The sequence below is a fragment of the Eschrichtius robustus genome, chromosome 1 (genome assembly GCF_028021215.1).
Source record: "Eschrichtius robustus isolate mEscRob2 chromosome 1, mEscRob2.pri, whole genome shotgun sequence".
Lineage (NCBI taxonomy): Eukaryota > Metazoa > Chordata > Mammalia > Artiodactyla > Eschrichtiidae > Eschrichtius > Eschrichtius robustus.
In genome coordinates this window covers 145578236-145594025 of record NC_090824.1, presented here as the reverse complement: position 1 = coordinate 145594025, position 15790 = coordinate 145578236, and the positions used below count along the sequence as shown (strand labels likewise).

General features: G+C 54.5%; 9 non-coding genes across 9 annotated transcripts; all 9 read right to left on the bottom strand.

Annotated features, from left to right (window-relative positions):
* Window positions 1-1028: 1028 nt before the first annotated feature.
* LOC137752106 (small nucleolar RNA SNORD116) lies at window positions 1029-1120 on the bottom strand. The gene has a single exon (XR_011071049.1). It is a non-coding gene; the product is annotated as a small nucleolar RNA SNORD116 (small nucleolar RNA).
* Window positions 1121-3528: 2408 nt separating this feature from the next.
* On the bottom strand, window positions 3529-3620 carry LOC137778179 (small nucleolar RNA SNORD116). The gene has a single exon (XR_011076764.1). It is a non-coding gene; the product is annotated as a small nucleolar RNA SNORD116 (small nucleolar RNA).
* Window positions 3621-4009: 389 nt separating this feature from the next.
* LOC137751751 (small nucleolar RNA SNORD116) lies at window positions 4010-4101 on the bottom strand. The gene has a single exon (XR_011070940.1). It is a non-coding gene; the product is annotated as a small nucleolar RNA SNORD116 (small nucleolar RNA).
* A 2458-nt stretch (window positions 4102-6559) lies between these two features.
* On the bottom strand, window positions 6560-6651 carry LOC137752047 (small nucleolar RNA SNORD116). The gene has a single exon (XR_011071034.1). It is a non-coding gene; the product is annotated as a small nucleolar RNA SNORD116 (small nucleolar RNA).
* Window positions 6652-9059: 2408 nt separating this feature from the next.
* Window positions 9060-9151, bottom strand: LOC137778173 (small nucleolar RNA SNORD116). Its single transcript, XR_011076762.1, has one exon. It is a non-coding gene; the product is annotated as a small nucleolar RNA SNORD116 (small nucleolar RNA).
* Window positions 9152-9540: 389 nt separating this feature from the next.
* LOC137751744 (small nucleolar RNA SNORD116) lies at window positions 9541-9632 on the bottom strand. The gene has a single exon (XR_011070938.1). It is a non-coding gene; the product is annotated as a small nucleolar RNA SNORD116 (small nucleolar RNA).
* Window positions 9633-12090: 2458 nt separating this feature from the next.
* On the bottom strand, window positions 12091-12182 carry LOC137751978 (small nucleolar RNA SNORD116). The gene has a single exon (XR_011071012.1). It is a non-coding gene; the product is annotated as a small nucleolar RNA SNORD116 (small nucleolar RNA).
* Window positions 12183-14590: 2408 nt separating this feature from the next.
* On the bottom strand, window positions 14591-14682 carry LOC137778169 (small nucleolar RNA SNORD116). The gene has a single exon (XR_011076760.1). It is a non-coding gene; the product is annotated as a small nucleolar RNA SNORD116 (small nucleolar RNA).
* A 389-nt stretch (window positions 14683-15071) lies between these two features.
* Window positions 15072-15163, bottom strand: LOC137751741 (small nucleolar RNA SNORD116). Its single transcript, XR_011070937.1, has one exon. It is a non-coding gene; the product is annotated as a small nucleolar RNA SNORD116 (small nucleolar RNA).
* Between the last annotated feature and the right edge of the window lie 627 nt (window positions 15164-15790).

Sequence of the window (15790 nt, the reverse complement as noted above, 5' to 3'; positions counted from 1 at the left end):
GGAACGCTATGTGGGCCGGGTATAGAAATGATGCTTGGCTGTCCTCAGGAACACCTTCACATCTTCAACACAGGGGGAACGTGGCCAGACAGGGAAAAAACACCCCAAGGCCTCTAAATCGGCCCCCATGAGAAGACACCATACTGTGCCATGAAGGCAACCTTTCGCTGGACAAGGACCCGCCATGAAGCAAATCGACCAAGGAGAGGAAAGAGGCGGGACAGTCCACAAAGGTGCTCCCGTATTCTCTCCCTACACGTGCCTCCAGATGCTCCTGAGGGAATCCCAAATGTGTTCCGGGGACCCCATGGCCACCGTCGATCTATCCACCCACCAATAAACCTGTGGGCTTAGTCAGCCATCTCACGTGTCTCTTTCACTCACCTTGCCTTACTCTCTCTCCACCGGGATCCCAACGTGTCACGGCAAGATGCCAGAGCCACCCCTCACCAAGGAAGCTTGCCGTGACCAAGCTTGACTAAGGCATTTTCCAGCCCCTTCACACAGCACACACAAGCAGGACACAACCCGAGGAGGAGCCATCAGATTGCCTAAACTCCCAGGAACACTGGCCCATTTGATTTCTCCCCTCATCAGGAGAAACCTAAATTGCATATGGTCTCCCAAGCAGAACATGACAAAGAAGCCTGCCCTAGGCCTGGAATCCTGTTCTGACCCTGAGCCTACAGACTTCTGTTTCTTTGAGGCCACAAGGCAATGACCAGCAGGTGGGGGCAGCCTGTAGAACACAAGCGCAGGTGGCAGAACCAGCAATGGCGCACGCTTCCTCTCCTACCTGCATGCTGAACCGTGACAGGGGACAGCAGTCCTGGCTAGACCAAGGAACAAAGAGACGGCAAGCTGTCGCAAGCCTTCCCACCTGCATTGGCATCCCAGGCTCCTTTCCCAATGGCTCTTCTCCCCATGAGATGACCACAACCCTCAACTTGAACAACGTGGCTGTGGACACCCACAGCCGCAAATGCAATGTGAACCTCTCCCTACTTTCCTTTTGGGAGCCACGTGCTGGACCTCAGTTCCAAAGAGGAGACGGTAGGGATTTTTCACTCATTTTGTTCAGATTTCCAAGGAATGCATTTGTGGGAGTCATCATCGATCCAAACACGGGCTCAAACGTTGGACATGCAAAGTTGCAGATTCCACCATGGGACGGCCAGCGAGCTGAATCATATCAGCGTACAGAAGTGGCCAGAGCCGAGCCATGGGTCAGGAAATGCAGCCAGTTCTCAGGGCATGAAAGCTCGTGTTCCCCGAGAAATTACCAGAAGGTGAGGGTGTAGCCCCGGTGCACACGTTCCTGTCGCCAAACCTTTAGGTTAAGCAAAGAAGTGTCCCTTACCGCAACAAGGGTTAAAGCAGGATCCTCATGGAATGCACGCCAGGACCCATCCGAGACTCCTTCGCCTGGCCTCGCCTTGCCACGCCGTCCTCCTTTCAACGGGTATCAGGGATTATACGGATGGCCCCAGGCTGCTGCTAGCATTCTTTCCCTGGCATTCCACCTGGCTCGGGTGAGAGAACACACGCAGGCTTGAGGAGGGTGCACGGGCACAGCGAGGGACAGGTCGATACCACCCAGTGATGTGTGTTCTATCTCTCCTCAACATTTCATTTGCTGTCCGTCTTGCCTGTGTGTACGCACCCAAACGTGAAAGCATCGTGGCACAGGCGCCTTCAGAGCATGCGGCCATCAGGACAAAGAGCGCCACCGGCCAACAACACCCTGGTCTCGGGCCCTGAAATTCCTCTCCTGAGCAATCTGCCCCGCATCACAGCAAAACGATGTCTTCCTGATCCCCTGAGACACCCTCAGGACAACTGGGCCCCCTCAGCCTAAGAGCAAGTGCCCTCTTTGGCAACAAACACGCCCTTGGCACTTATGATTCCACACAGTGGACACACCCTCAAGGCGAGAGATCTTCCACAAGGGAAGGGCCCTTGGCCGAATATGACGACCTCCATCAAAAGCGGCTCGTAGGGACCCGTGACAAAGGGCACCTGAGGAACCCCTGGACTGATCAAGGGAGACTCACCAGCAGGCATACTTCCTGGTCTCCTGCCAAGCCAGAGGAACTTCTTAGGACCGCAACCAAAGCTAATGGCAAGGGAGCCATTCCAATGCCCAAAGTGGCGGGGCAAACCCTTGCAGCAACTGGGTATCTTATTGTACCACCTTGCACATTGTCTTTCTTCCCTTCAAGGACTAGACCTTGGAGAAACCATGAGACCCTGGTCCTCCAGAACCAACGTGTCACCCACAGCCGTGCAATGAGGGAACGCCTCCAACATCCTGGACCCTTGAACCGGCATGACTTCTCTGGCTTGAAGCCATGCATGCTGGAGATCACAGGCTCGCAGCACCAGAAGGCGGCAGGACAAAATGACCCCTGCAGCACACATTCACTCCAGCCCTTAAACCTGTAGCATTTCCTTGGCAGCCAACTCGCTTCTTTCTGCATGGTTGGGCCCAAAGACCTCCGGGAAGAGCTCCAAACCTCAGGGAATGCTATGCCGACTGGGCATAGCAATGACGCTGGGCTGTCCGAAGGAACACCTTAACATCCTCAACATAGGGGCAAGGAGGCCACACAGGGACAAAACATCCCAACGGCTCCAAATCGGGCCCAGTGAGAAGACACCATACTGTGCTGTGAAGGCACCATTCAGTGGAACAAGGACCCGCCGTGAAGCACATTGAGAAAGGAGAGGAAAAGGTTGGGATGGTCCATGAATGTGCACCTGTGTTCCTTCCCTACACGGGACTCCAAATGCTCCTGAAGATATCCCAAAAGAGTTCCGGGAACCCTATGTCCACCGAACATCTATCCACCCAACAGTAAGCCTGTGGGCTTAGCCAACACTCTCACGTGTATTTCCCACTCGCCTTGCCTTCCTCTCTCCACCAGGATCCAGACGAATCCACCCCTCACCTAAGTAGCTTGATATCCCCTGGAATTGCCTAAGGCATTTTCCAACCTCTCCACACACAACACACAAGCAGGACACAACCCAAGGAGGAGCCAACAGCGTCGCCCAAATCTGTGGGACGGTGGTCCATTTGATTTCCCCTGACCATCAGGGCAAATGTAAACTACATCCCACCTCCCAAGCTGAACATGACATAGAAGCCTGGCCTGGCCAGGACTCCTTCTCTGACCCTGAGTGCAGAGACTTCTGCTTCCTTGCGGGAACAAGGCAACGACCTGAGCTCGAGGGTGGCCTGTAGATCTCGAGGGGAAGCCAGAGGAGTACCAGTGGCTCACGCTTCCTTTCATACCTGCATACAGACCGCGGCAGGATATAGCAGTTTTGGCTAGACTCAGGTGTCCAGAGACATCAAGTTGTCCTTAGACTTCCCATGTAGATGGACATCCCAGGCTCCTTTCCACATGGCTCTTTCTGCACGAGAAGCCCGCCACCCTCAACTTGAACAATGTTGCTGCACACGCCCACAGTAGCAAATGCGACATGGACCTCTCCCTAATTTTCCTTTGGGAGCCACGTGCTGGACCTCAGTTAGGATGAGAAGATGGTAGGTATTGCTCATTCATTTTGTTTAGATTTTGAAGGAATGCATTTATGGGAGTCATCATCGATCCACGCAGCTGCTCAAAGGCTGGACGTGCAAAGTCGCGGATTGTCAGCAAGCTAAAACCTCTCAGCAGTAGGGAGCGGCCAGACTCGAGCCACGGGGCAGAAAGTGCACCCAAGTCTCAGGGCATTGGAGCTCGGGTTCCCCAGGAAGAGCCCGGAATGTGACGGGGTAGTCTCGCCGCACAAGTCCCCGTGGCCAAACATCTAGGTTTCTTCAAAGAAGTTCCGTTTACCCCCACAAGGTTTCTACCACGAACCTTGTCAAGCCAGAGGCGATGCCCTTGGGTCGTACAGAAAGCTATTGGCATTGGAGATATTCCAATGCCCAAACTGGCAGGGCAAACCCTTGCAGCAACTGGGTAACTTGCCCTGGCGCATTGTATTTTCGCCCCCGGGACTGTCAGTGACATGACCGCGGAGAAACCTGAGACCCATTCATTGGTTCAGAGTTCCAAGCAGTGCATTTATGGGAGTCATCATCAATCCACCTGCTCAAAGGCTGCACGTTCAAAGTTGCAGGCTCCACCGCAGGGCAGCCAACGATCTCAATCATGTCAGCAGTCAGGAGCGGCCAGAGCCGACCCACGGGGCTGCCAATGGAGCTAAGGATCATGGCATCGGATCTGGGGTGCCACTGGAAGAGCCAAGAAGGTGAGGGTGTAGTCTCAGGGCACAAGTCCCCGTGGCCAAACATCTAGGTTTCTGCAAAGAATTTCCACTCACCACCACAAGGTTCCTACGAGGATCCTCAAGTACTTCACGCCAAAATCACTCTGAGACTCTTTTGCCTCGACTTGCCTCAACTTGCCGCACTGTCCTCACTTCGCCAGGTTTCATGGACTATACAGAGGGCCCCATGCTGCTGCAGGTGTTTGTTCCCGGGCACTCCACCACCTGCCTCAGTGTGACAGAACACAGGGATGTTTGAGAAAAGTGAACGGGGGCACAGAGGCAAAGGGTGATACTGCCCAGCGAAGTGCGCTGCGATGTGCGCTATATCTCCCCTCAACATTTCATTTGCAGCCCATCATGTCTGTGTGTCCACAGCCAAACGTGAATGCATCATGGCACAGATGCCTTCAGAGTGCACGGGCATCAACACAAAGAGCACGGCCGTCCATCAAACCCCTGGTATGGGCCTTGAACTTCCCCGCCTGAGCCGCCTCCCCACCGACACAGCATAGGGATGTCATCCTGAACCGCTGAGACACCCTCAGGGGAAATGGGATTACTCAGCGTAAGAGCCACTGCCCTCTGGGGAACCAAACCACTCCTGGCGCATACGCTTCCACACAATGGACTCAGCCTCAAGGGGAAATGTGGTCCCTGAGATCTTCCACAAGGGAACGACCCTTGGACAAATGTCACGACCTCCAACAAAAGCAGCTTGTAGGGACCGGTGACAAATCGCACCAGAGGAACTCCTGGACTGAATAATGGAGATTCACCTGTAGCCATACTTCCTGGCCTGCTGCCAAGACTGGCAACCTACCCTTAGCCCACACACAAAGCTAATGGCACGGGAACCATTCCGATGCTCAACGCGGCGGGGAAACCCTTGCAACAATGGTGTAACTTGCAGTGCTGTCTGGCACTTTCACACTCTGGGCCCATCAGTGACGTGACATTGGGGAAACCGTGAGGCCCAGGTACTCTACAAGCAACTTGTTACCCACAGCCATGCAACGACAGAACCCAGACAACAGCCTAGACACTTGAACCGGTATGATTTGTCTGGCCTGTGGCCAGGCTCGCCGGATACCACAGTCTCGACGCACCAGCGGGTGGCAGGAAAAATGACACCCACACCACACATCCTCTCCTGCCCTTAAAACTGTAGCCTTTCCTTGGCAGCCGACTCCCTTGTTTCTGCATGGTTGCGCCCAATGACCTCCTAGTAGAGCTCCAATCCTCAGGGAACGCTATGTGGGCCGGGTATAGAAATGATGCTTGGCTGTCCTCAGGAACACCTTCACATCTTCAACACAGGGGGAACGTGGCCAGACAGGGACAAAACACCCCAAGGCCTCTAAATCGGCCCCCATGAGAAGACACCATACTGTGCCATGAAGGCAACCTTTCGCTGGACAAGGACCCGCCATGAAGCAAATCGACCAAGGAGAGGAAAGAGGCGGGACAGTCCACAAAGGTGCTCCCGTATTCTCTCCCTACACGTGCCTCCAGATGCTCCTGAGGGAATCCCAAATGTGTTCCGGGGACCCCATGGCCACCGTCGATCTATCCACCCACCAATAAACCTGTGGGCTTAGTCAGCCATCTCACGTGTCTCTTTCACTCGCCTTGCCTTACTCTCTCTCCACCGGGATCCCAACGTGTCACGGCAAGATGCCAGAGCCACCCCTCACCAAGGAAGCTTGCCGTGACCAAGCTTGACTAAGGCATTTTCCAGCCCCTTCACACAGCACACACAAGCAGGACACAACCCGAGGAGGAGCCATCAGATTGCCTAAACTCCCAGGAACACTGGCCCATTTGATTTCTCCCCTCATCAGGAGAAACCTAAATTGCATATGGTCTCCCAAGCAGAACATGACAAAGAAGCCTGGCCTAGGCCTGGAATCCTGTTCTGACCCTGAGCCTACAGACTTCTGTTTCTTTGAGGCCACACGGCAATGACCAGCAGGTGGGGGCAGCCTGTAGAACACAAGCGCAGGTGGCAGAACCAGCAATGGCGCACGCTTCCTCTCCTACCTGCATGCTGAACCGTGACAGGGGACAGCAGTCCTGGCTAGACCAAGGAACAAAGAGACGGCAAGCTGTCGCAAGCCTTCCCACCTGCATTGGCATCCCAGGCTCCTTTCCCAATGGCTCTTCTCCCCATGAGATGACCACAACCCTCAACTTGAACAACGTGGCTGTGGACACCCACAGCCGCAAATGCAATGTGAACCTCTCCCTACTTTCCTTTTGGGAGCCACGTGCTGGACCTCAGTTCCAAAGAGGAGACGGTAGGGATTTTTCACTCATTTTGTTCAGATTTCCAAGGAATGCATTTGTGGGAGTCATCATCGATCCAAACACGGGCTCAAACGTTGGACATGCAAAGTTGCAGATTCCACCATGGGACGGCCAGCGAGCTGAATCATATCAGCGTACAGAAGTGGCCAGAGCCGAGCCATGGGTCAGGAAATGCAGCCAGTTCTCAGGGCATCAAAGCTCGTGTTCCCCGAGAAATTACCAGAAGGTGAGGGTGTAGCCCCGGTGCACACGTTCCCGTCGCCAAACCTTTAGGTTAAGCAAAGTAGTGTCCCTTACCGCAACAAGGGTTAAAGCAGGATCCTCATGGAATGCACGCCAGGACCCATCCGAGACTCCTTCGCCTGGCCTCGCCTTGCCACGCCGTCCTCCTTTCAACGGGTATCAGGGATTATACGGATGGCCCCAGGCTGCTGCTAGCATTCTTTCCCTGGCATTCCACCTGGCTCGGGTGAGAGAACACACGCAGGCTTGAGGAGGGTGCACGGGCGCAGCGAGGGACAGGTCGATACCACCCAGTGATGTGTGTTCTATCTCTCCTCAACATTTCATTTGCTGTCCGTCTTGCCTGTGTGTACGCACCCAAACGTGAAAGCATCGTGGCACAGGCGCCTTCAGAGCATGCGGCCATCAGGACAAAGAGCGCTGCCGGCCAACAACACCCTGGTCTCGGGCCCTGAAATTCCTCTCCTGAGCAATCTGCCCCGCATCACAGCAAAACGATGTCTTCCTGATCCCCTGAGACACCCTCAGGACAACTGGGCCCCCTCAGCCTAAGAGCAAGTGCCCTCTTTGGCAACAAACACGCCCTTGGCACTTATGATTCCACACAGTGGACACACCCTCAAGGCGAGAGATCTTCCACAAGGGAAGGGCCCTTGGCCGAATATGACGACCTCCATCAAAAGCGGCTCGTAGGGACCCGTGACAAAGGGCACCTGAGGAACCCCTGGACTGATCAAGGGAGACTCACCAGCAGGCATACTTCCTGGTCTCCTGCCAAGCCAGAGGAACTTCTTAGGACCGCAACCAAAGCTAATGGCAAGGGAGCCATTCCAATGCCCAAAGTGGCGGGGCAAACCCTTGCAGCAACTGGGTATCTTATTGTACCACCTTGCACATTGTCTTTCTTCCCTTCAAGGACTAGACCTTGGAGAAACCATGAGACCCTGGTCCTCCAGAACCAACGTGTCACCCACAGCCGTGCAATGAGGGAACGCCTCCAACATCCTGGACCCTTGAACCGGCATGACTTCTCTGGCTTGAAGCCATGCATGCTGGAGATCACAGGCTCGCAGCACCAGAAGGCGGCAGGACAAAATGACCCCTGCAGCACACATTCACTCCAGCCCTTAAACCTGTAGCATTTCCTTGGCAGCCAACTCGCTTCTTTCTGCATGGTTGGGCCCAAAGACCTCCGGGAAGAGCTCCAAACCTCAGGGAATGCTATGCCGACTGGGCATAGCAATGACGCTGGGCTGTCCGAAGGAACACCTTAACATCCTCAACATAGGGGCAAGGAGGCCACACAGGGACAAAACATCCCAACGGCTCCAAATCGGGCCCAGTGAGAAGACACCATACTGTGCTGTGAAGGCACCATTCAGTGGAACAAGGACCCGCCGTGAAGCACATTGAGAAAGGAGAGGAAAAGGTTGGGATGGTCCATGAATGTGCACCTGTGTTCCTTCCCTACACGGGACTCCAAATGCTCCTGAAGATATCCCAAAAGAGTTCCGGGAACCCTATGTCCACCGAACATCTATCCACCCAACAGTAAGCCTGTGGGCTTAGCCAACACTCTCACGTGTATTTCCCACTCGCCTTGCCTTCCTCTCTCCACCAGGATCCAGACGAATCCACCCCTCACCTAAGTAGCTTGATATCCCCTGGAATTGCCTAAGGCATTTTCCAACCTCTCCACACACAACACACAAGCAGGACACAACCCAAGGAGGAGCCAACAGCGTCGCCCAAATCTGTGGGACGGTGGCCCATTTGATTTCCCCTGACCATCAGGGCAAATGTAAACTACATCCCACCTCCCAAGCTGAACATGACATAGAAGCCTGGCCTGGCCAGGACTCCTTCTCTGACCCTGAGTGCAGAGACTTCTGCTTCCTTGCGGGAACAAGGCAACGACCTGAGCTCGAGGGTGGCCTGTAGATCTCGAGGGGAAGCCAGAGGAGTACCAGTGGCTCACGCTTCCTTTCATACCTGCATACAGACCGCGGCAGGATATAGCAGTTTTGGCTAGACTCAGGTGCCCAGAGACATCAAGTTGTCCTTAGCCTTCCCATGTAGATGGACATCCCAGGCTCCTTTCCACATGGCTCTTTCTGCACGAGAAGCCCGCCACCCTCAACTTGAACAATGTTGCTGCACACGCCCACAGTAGCAAATGCGACATGGACCTCTCCCTAATTTTCCTTTGGGAGCCACGTGCTGGACCTCAGTTAGGATGAGAAGATGGTAGGTATTGCTCATTCATTTTGTTTAGATTTTGAAGGAATGCATTTATGGGAGTCATCATCGATCCACGCAGCTGCTCAAAGGCTGGACGTGCAAAGTCGCGGATTGTCAGCAAGCTAAAACCTCTCAGCAGTAGGGAGCGGCCAGACTCGAGCCACGGGGCAGAAAGTGCACCCAAGTCTCAGGGCATTGGAGCTCGGGTTCCCCAGGAAGAGCCCGGAATGTGACGGGGTAGTCTCGCCGCACAAGTCCCCGTGGCCAAACATCTAGGTTTCTTCAAAGAAGTTCCGTTTACCCCCACAAGGTTTCTACCACGAACCTTGTCAAGCCAGAGGCGATGCCCTTGGGTCGTACAGAAAGCTATTGGCATTGGAGATATTCCAATGCCCAAACTGGCAGGGCAAACCCTTGCAGCAACTGGGTAACTTGCCCTGGCGCATTGTATTTTCGCCCCCGGGACTGTCAGTGACATGACCGCGGAGAAACCTGAGACCCATTCATTGGTTCAGAGTTCCAAGCAGTGCATTTATGGGAGTCATCATCAATCCACCTGCTCAAAGGCTGCACGTTCAAAGTTGCAGGCTCCACCGCAGGGCAGCCAACGATCTCAATCATGTCAGCAGTCAGGAGCGGCCAGAGCCGACCCACGGGGCTGCCAATGGAGCTAAGGATCATGGCATCGGATCTGGGGTGCCACTGGAGGAGCCAAGAAGGTGAGGGTGTAGTCTCAGGGCACAAGTCCCCGTGGCCAAACATCTAGGTTTCTGCAAAGAATTTCCACTCACCACCACAAGGTTCCTACGAGGATCCTCAAGTACTTCACGCCAAAATCACTCTGAGACTCTTTTGCCTCGACTTGCCTCAACTTGCCGCACTGTCCTCACTTCGCCAGGTTTCATGGACTATACAGAGGGCCCCATGCTGCTGCAGGTGTTTGTTCCCGGGCACTCCACCACCTGCCTCAGTGTGACAGAACACAGGGATGTTTGAGAAAAGTGAACGGGGGCACAGAGGCAAAGGGTGATACTGCCCAGCGAAGTGCGCTGCGATGTGCGCTATATCTCCCCTCAACATTTCATTTGCAGCCCATCATGTCTGTGTGTCCACAGCCAAACGTGAATGCATCATGGCACAGATGCCTTCAGAGTGCACGGGCATCAACACAAAGAGCACGGCCGTCCATCAAACCCCTGGTATGGGCCTTGAACTTCCCCGCCTGAGCCGCCTCCCCACCGACACAGCATAGGGATGTCATCCTGAACCGCTGAGACACCCTCAGGGGAAATGGGATTACTCAGCGTAAGAGCCACTGCCCTCTGGGGAACCAAACCACTCCTGGCGCATACGCTTCCACACAATGGACTCAGCCTCAAGGGGAAATGTGGTCCCTGAGATCTTCCACAAGGGAACGACCCTTGGACAAATGTCACGACCTCCAACAAAAGCAGCTTGTAGGGACCGGTGACAAATCGCACCAGAGGAACTCCTGGACTGAATAATGGAGATTCACCTGTAGCCATACTTCCTGGCCTGCTGCCAAGACTGGCAACCTACCCTTAGCCCACACACAAAGCTAATGGCACGGGAACCATTCCGATGCTCAACGCGGCGGGGAAACCCTTGCAACAATGGTGTAACTTGCAGTGGTGTCTGGCACTTTCACACTCTGGGCCCATCAGTGACGTGACATTGGGGAAACCGTGAGGCCCAGGTACTCTACAAGCAACTTGTTACCCACAGCCATGCAACGAGAGAACCCAGACAACAGCCTAGACACTTGAACCGGTATGATTTGTCTGGCCTGTGGCCAGGCTCGCCGGATACCACAGTCTCGACGCACCAGCGGGTGGCAGGAAAAATGACACCCACACCACACATCCTCTCCTGCCCTTAAAACTGTAGCCTTTCCTTGGCAACCGACTCCCTTGTTTCTGCATGGTTGCGCCCAATGACCTCCTAGTAGAGCTCCAATCCTCAGGGAACGCTATGTGGGCCGGGTATAGAAATGATGCTTGGCTGTCCTCAGGAACACCTTCACATCTTCAACACAGGGGGAACGTGGCCAGACAGGGACAAAACACCCCAAGCCCTCTAAATCGGCCCCCATGAGAAGACACCATACTGTGCCATGAAGGCAACCTTTCGCTGGACAAGGACCCGCCATGAAGCAAATCGACCAAGGAGAGGAAAGAGGCGGGACAGTCCACAAAGGTGCTCCCGTATTCTCTCCCTACACGTGCCTCCAGATGCTCCTGAGGGAATCCCAAATGTGTTCCGGGGACCCCATGGCCACCGTCGATCTATCCACCCACCAATAAACCTGTGGGCTTAGTCAGCCATCTCACGTGTCTCTTTCACTCACCTTGCCTTACTCTCTCTCCACCGGGATCCCAACGTGTCACGGCAAGATGCCAGAGCCACCCCTCACCAAGGAAGCTTGCCGTGACCAAGCTTGACTAAGGCATTTTCCAGCCCCTTCACACAGCACACACAAGCAGGACACAACCCGAGGAGGAGCCATCAGATTGCCTAAACTCCCAGGAACACTGGCCCATTTGATTTCTCCCCTCATCAGGAGAAACCTAAATTGCATATGGTCTCCCAAGCAGAACATGACAAAGAAGCCTGCCCTAGGCCTGGAATCCTGTTCTGACCCTGAGCCTACAGACTTCTGTTTCTTTGAGGCCACACGGCAATGACCAGCAGGTGGGGGCAGCCTGTAGAACACAAGCGCAGGTGGCAGAACCAGCAATGGCGCACGCTTCCTCTCCTACCTGCATGCTGAACCGTGACAGGGGACAGCAGTCCTGGCTAGACCAAGGAACAAAGAGACGGCAAGCTGTCCCAAGCCTTCCCACCTGCATTGGCATCCCAGGCTCCTTTCCCAATGGCTCTTCTCCCCATGAGATGACCACAACCCTCAACTTGAACAACGTGGCTGTGGACACCCACAGCCGCAAATGCAATGTGAACCTCTCCCTACTTTCCTTTTGGGAGCCACGTGCTGGACCTCAGTTCCAAAGAGGAGACGGTAGGGATTTTTCACTCATTTTGTTCAGATTTCCAAGGAATGCATTTGTGGGAGTCATCATCGATCCAAACACGGGCTCAAACGTCGGACATGCAAAGTTGCAGATTCCACCATGGGACGGCCAGCGAGCTGAATCATATCAGCGTACAGAAGTGGCCAGAGCCGAGCCATGGGTCAGGAAATGCAGCCAGTTCTCAGGGCATCAAAGCTCGTGTTCCCCGAGAAATTACCAGAAGCTGAGGGTGTAGCCCCGGTGCACACGTTCCCGTCGCCAAACCTTTAGGTTAAGCAAAGAAGTGTCCCTTACCGCAACAAGGGTTAAAGCAGGATCCTCATGGAATGCACGCCAGGACCCATCCGAGACTCCTTCGCCTGGCCTCGCCTTGCCACGCCGTCCTCCTTTCAACGGGTATCAGGGATTATACGGATGGCCCCAGGCTGCTGCTAGCATTCCTTCCCTGGCATTCCACCTGGCTCGGGTGAGAGAACACACGCAGGCTTGAGGAGGGTGCACGGGCACAGCGAGGGACAGGTCGATACCACCCAGTAATGTGTGTTCTATCTCTCCTCAACATTTCATTTGCTGTCCGTCTTGCCTGTGTGTACGCACCCAAACGTGAAAGCATCGTGGCACAGGCGCCTTCAGAGCATGCGGCCATCAGGACAAAGAGCGCCGCCGGCCAACAACACCCTGGTCTCGGGCCCTGAAATTCCTCTCCTGAGCAATCTGCCCCGCATCACAGCAAAACGATGTCTTCCTGATCCCCTGAGACACCCTCAGGACAACTGGGCCCCCTCAGCCTAAGAGCAAGTGCCCTCTTTGGCAACAAACACGCCCTTGGCACTTATGATTCCACACAGTGGACACACCCTCAAGGCGAGAGATCTACCACAAGGGAAGGGCCCTTGGCCGAATATGACGACCTCCATCAAAAGCGGCTCGTAGGGACCCGTGACAAAGGGCACCTGAGGTACCCCTGGACTGATCAAGGGAGACTCACCAGCAGGCATACTTCCTGGTCTCCTGCCAAGCCAGAGGAACTTCTTAGGACCACAACCAAAGCTAATGGCAAGGGAGCCATTCCAATGCCCAAAGTGGCGGGGCAAACACTTGCAGCAACTGGGTTTCTTATTGTACCACCTTGCACATTGTCTTTCTTCCCTTCAAGGACTAGACCTTGGAGAAACCATGAGACCCTGGTCCTCCAGAACCAACGTGTCACCCACAGCCGTGCAATGAGGGAACGCCTCCAACATCCTGGACCCTTGAACCGGCATGACTTCTCTGGCTTGAAGCCATGCATGCTGGAGATCACAGGCTCGCAGCACCAGAAGGCGGCAGGACAAAATGACCCCTGCAGCACACATTCACTCCAGCCCTTAAACCTGTAGCATTTCCTTGGCAGCCAACTCGCTTCTTTCTGCATGGTTGGGCCCAAAGACCTCCGGGAAGAGCTCCAAACCTCAGGGAATGCTATGCCGACTGGGCATAGCAATGACGCTGGGCTGTCCGAAGGAACACCTTAACATCCTCAACATAGGGGCAAGGAGGCCACACAGGGACAAAACATCCCAACGGCTCCAAATCGGGCCCAGTGAGAAGACACCGTACTGTGCTGTGAAGGCACCATTCAGTGGAACAAGGACCCGCCGTGAAGCACATTGAGAAAGGAGAGGAAAAGGTTGGGATGGTCCATGAATGTGCACCTGTGTTCCTTCCCTACACGGGACTCCAAATGCTCCTGAAGATATCCCAAAAGAGTTCCGGGAACCCTATGTCCACCGAACATCTATCCACCCAACAGTAAGCCTGTGGGCTTAGCCAACACTCTCACGTGTATTTCCCACTCGCCTTGCCTTCCTCTCTCCACCAGGATCCAGACGAATCCACCCCTCACCTAAGTAGCTTGATATCCCCTGGATTTGCCTAAGGCATTTTCCAACCTCTCCACACACAACACACAAGCAGGACACAACCCAAGGAGGAGCCAACAGCGTCGCCCAAATCTGTGGGACGGTGGCCCATTTGATTTCCCCTGACCATCAGGGCAAATGTAAACTACATCCCACCTCCCAAGCTGAACATGACATAGAAGCCTGGCCTGGCCAGGACTCCTTCTCTGACCCTGAATGCAGAGACTTCTGCTTCCTTGCGGGAACAAGGCAACGACCTGAGCTCGAGGGTGGCCTGTAGATCTCGAGGGGAAGCCAGAGGAGTACCAGTGGCTCACGCTTCCTTTCATACCTGCATACAGACCGCAGCAGGATATAGCAGTTTTGGCTAGACTCAGGTGCCCAGAGACATCAAGTTGTCCTTAGCCTTCCCATGTAGATGGACATCCCAGGCTCCTTTCCACATGGCTCTTTCTGCACGAGAAGCCCGCCACCCTCAACTTGAACAATGTTGCTGCACACGCCCACAGTAGCAAATGCGACATGGACCTCTCCCTAATTTTCCTTTGGGAGCCACGTGCTGGACCTCAGTTAGGATGAGAAGATGGTAGGTATTGCTCATTCATTTTGTTTAGATTTTGAAGGAATGCATTTATGGGAGTCATCATCGATCCACGCAGCTGCTCAAAGGCTGGACGTGCAAAGTCGCGGATTGTCAGCAAGCTAAAACCTCTCAGCAGTAGGGAGCGGCCAGACTCGAGCCACGGGGCAGAAAGTGCACCCAAGTCTCAGGGCATTGGAGCTCGGGTTCCCCAGGAAGAGCCCGGAATGTGACGGGGTAGTCTCGCCGCACAAGTCCCCGTGGCCAAACATCTAGGTTTCTTCAAAGAAGTTCCGTTTACCCCCACAAGGTTTCTACCACGAACCTTGTCAAGCCAGAGGCGATGCCCTTGGGTCGTACAGAAAGCTATTGGCATTGGAGATATTCCAATGCCCAAACTGGCAGGGCAAACCCTTGCAGCAACTGGGTAACTTGCCCTGGCGCATTGTATTTTCGCCCCCGGGACTGTCAGTGACATGACCGCGGAGAAACCTGAGACCCATTCATTGGTTCAGAGTTCCAAGCAGTGCATTTATGGGAGTCATCATCAATCCACCTGCTCAAAGGCTGCACGTTCAAAGTTGCAGGCTCCACCGCAGGGCAGCCAACGATCTCAATCATGTCAGCAGTCAGGAGCGGCCAGAGCCGACCCACGGGGCTGCCAATGGAGCTAAGGATCATGGCATCGGATCTGGGGTGCCACTGGAAGAGCCAAGAAGGTGAGGGTGTAGTCTCAGGGCACAAGTCCCCGTGGCCAAACATCTAGGTTTCTGCAAAGAATTTCCACTCACCACCACAAGGTTCCTACGAGGATCCTCAAGTACTTCACGCCAAAATCACTCTGAGACTCTTTTGCCTCGACTTGCCTCAACTTGCCGCACTGTCCTCACTTCGCCAGGTTTCATGGACTATACAGAGGGCCCCATGCTGCTGCAGGTGTTTGTTCCCGGGCACTCCACCACCTGCCTCAGTGTGACAGAACACAGGGATGTTTGAGAAAAGTGAACGGGGGCACAGAGGCAAAGGGTGATACTGCCCAGCGAAGTGCGCTGCGATGTGCGCTATATCTCCCCTCAACATTTCATTTGCAGCCCATCATGTCTGTGTGTCCACAGCCAAACGTGAATGCATCATGGCACAGATGCCTTCAGAGTGCACGGGCATCAACACAAAGAGCACGG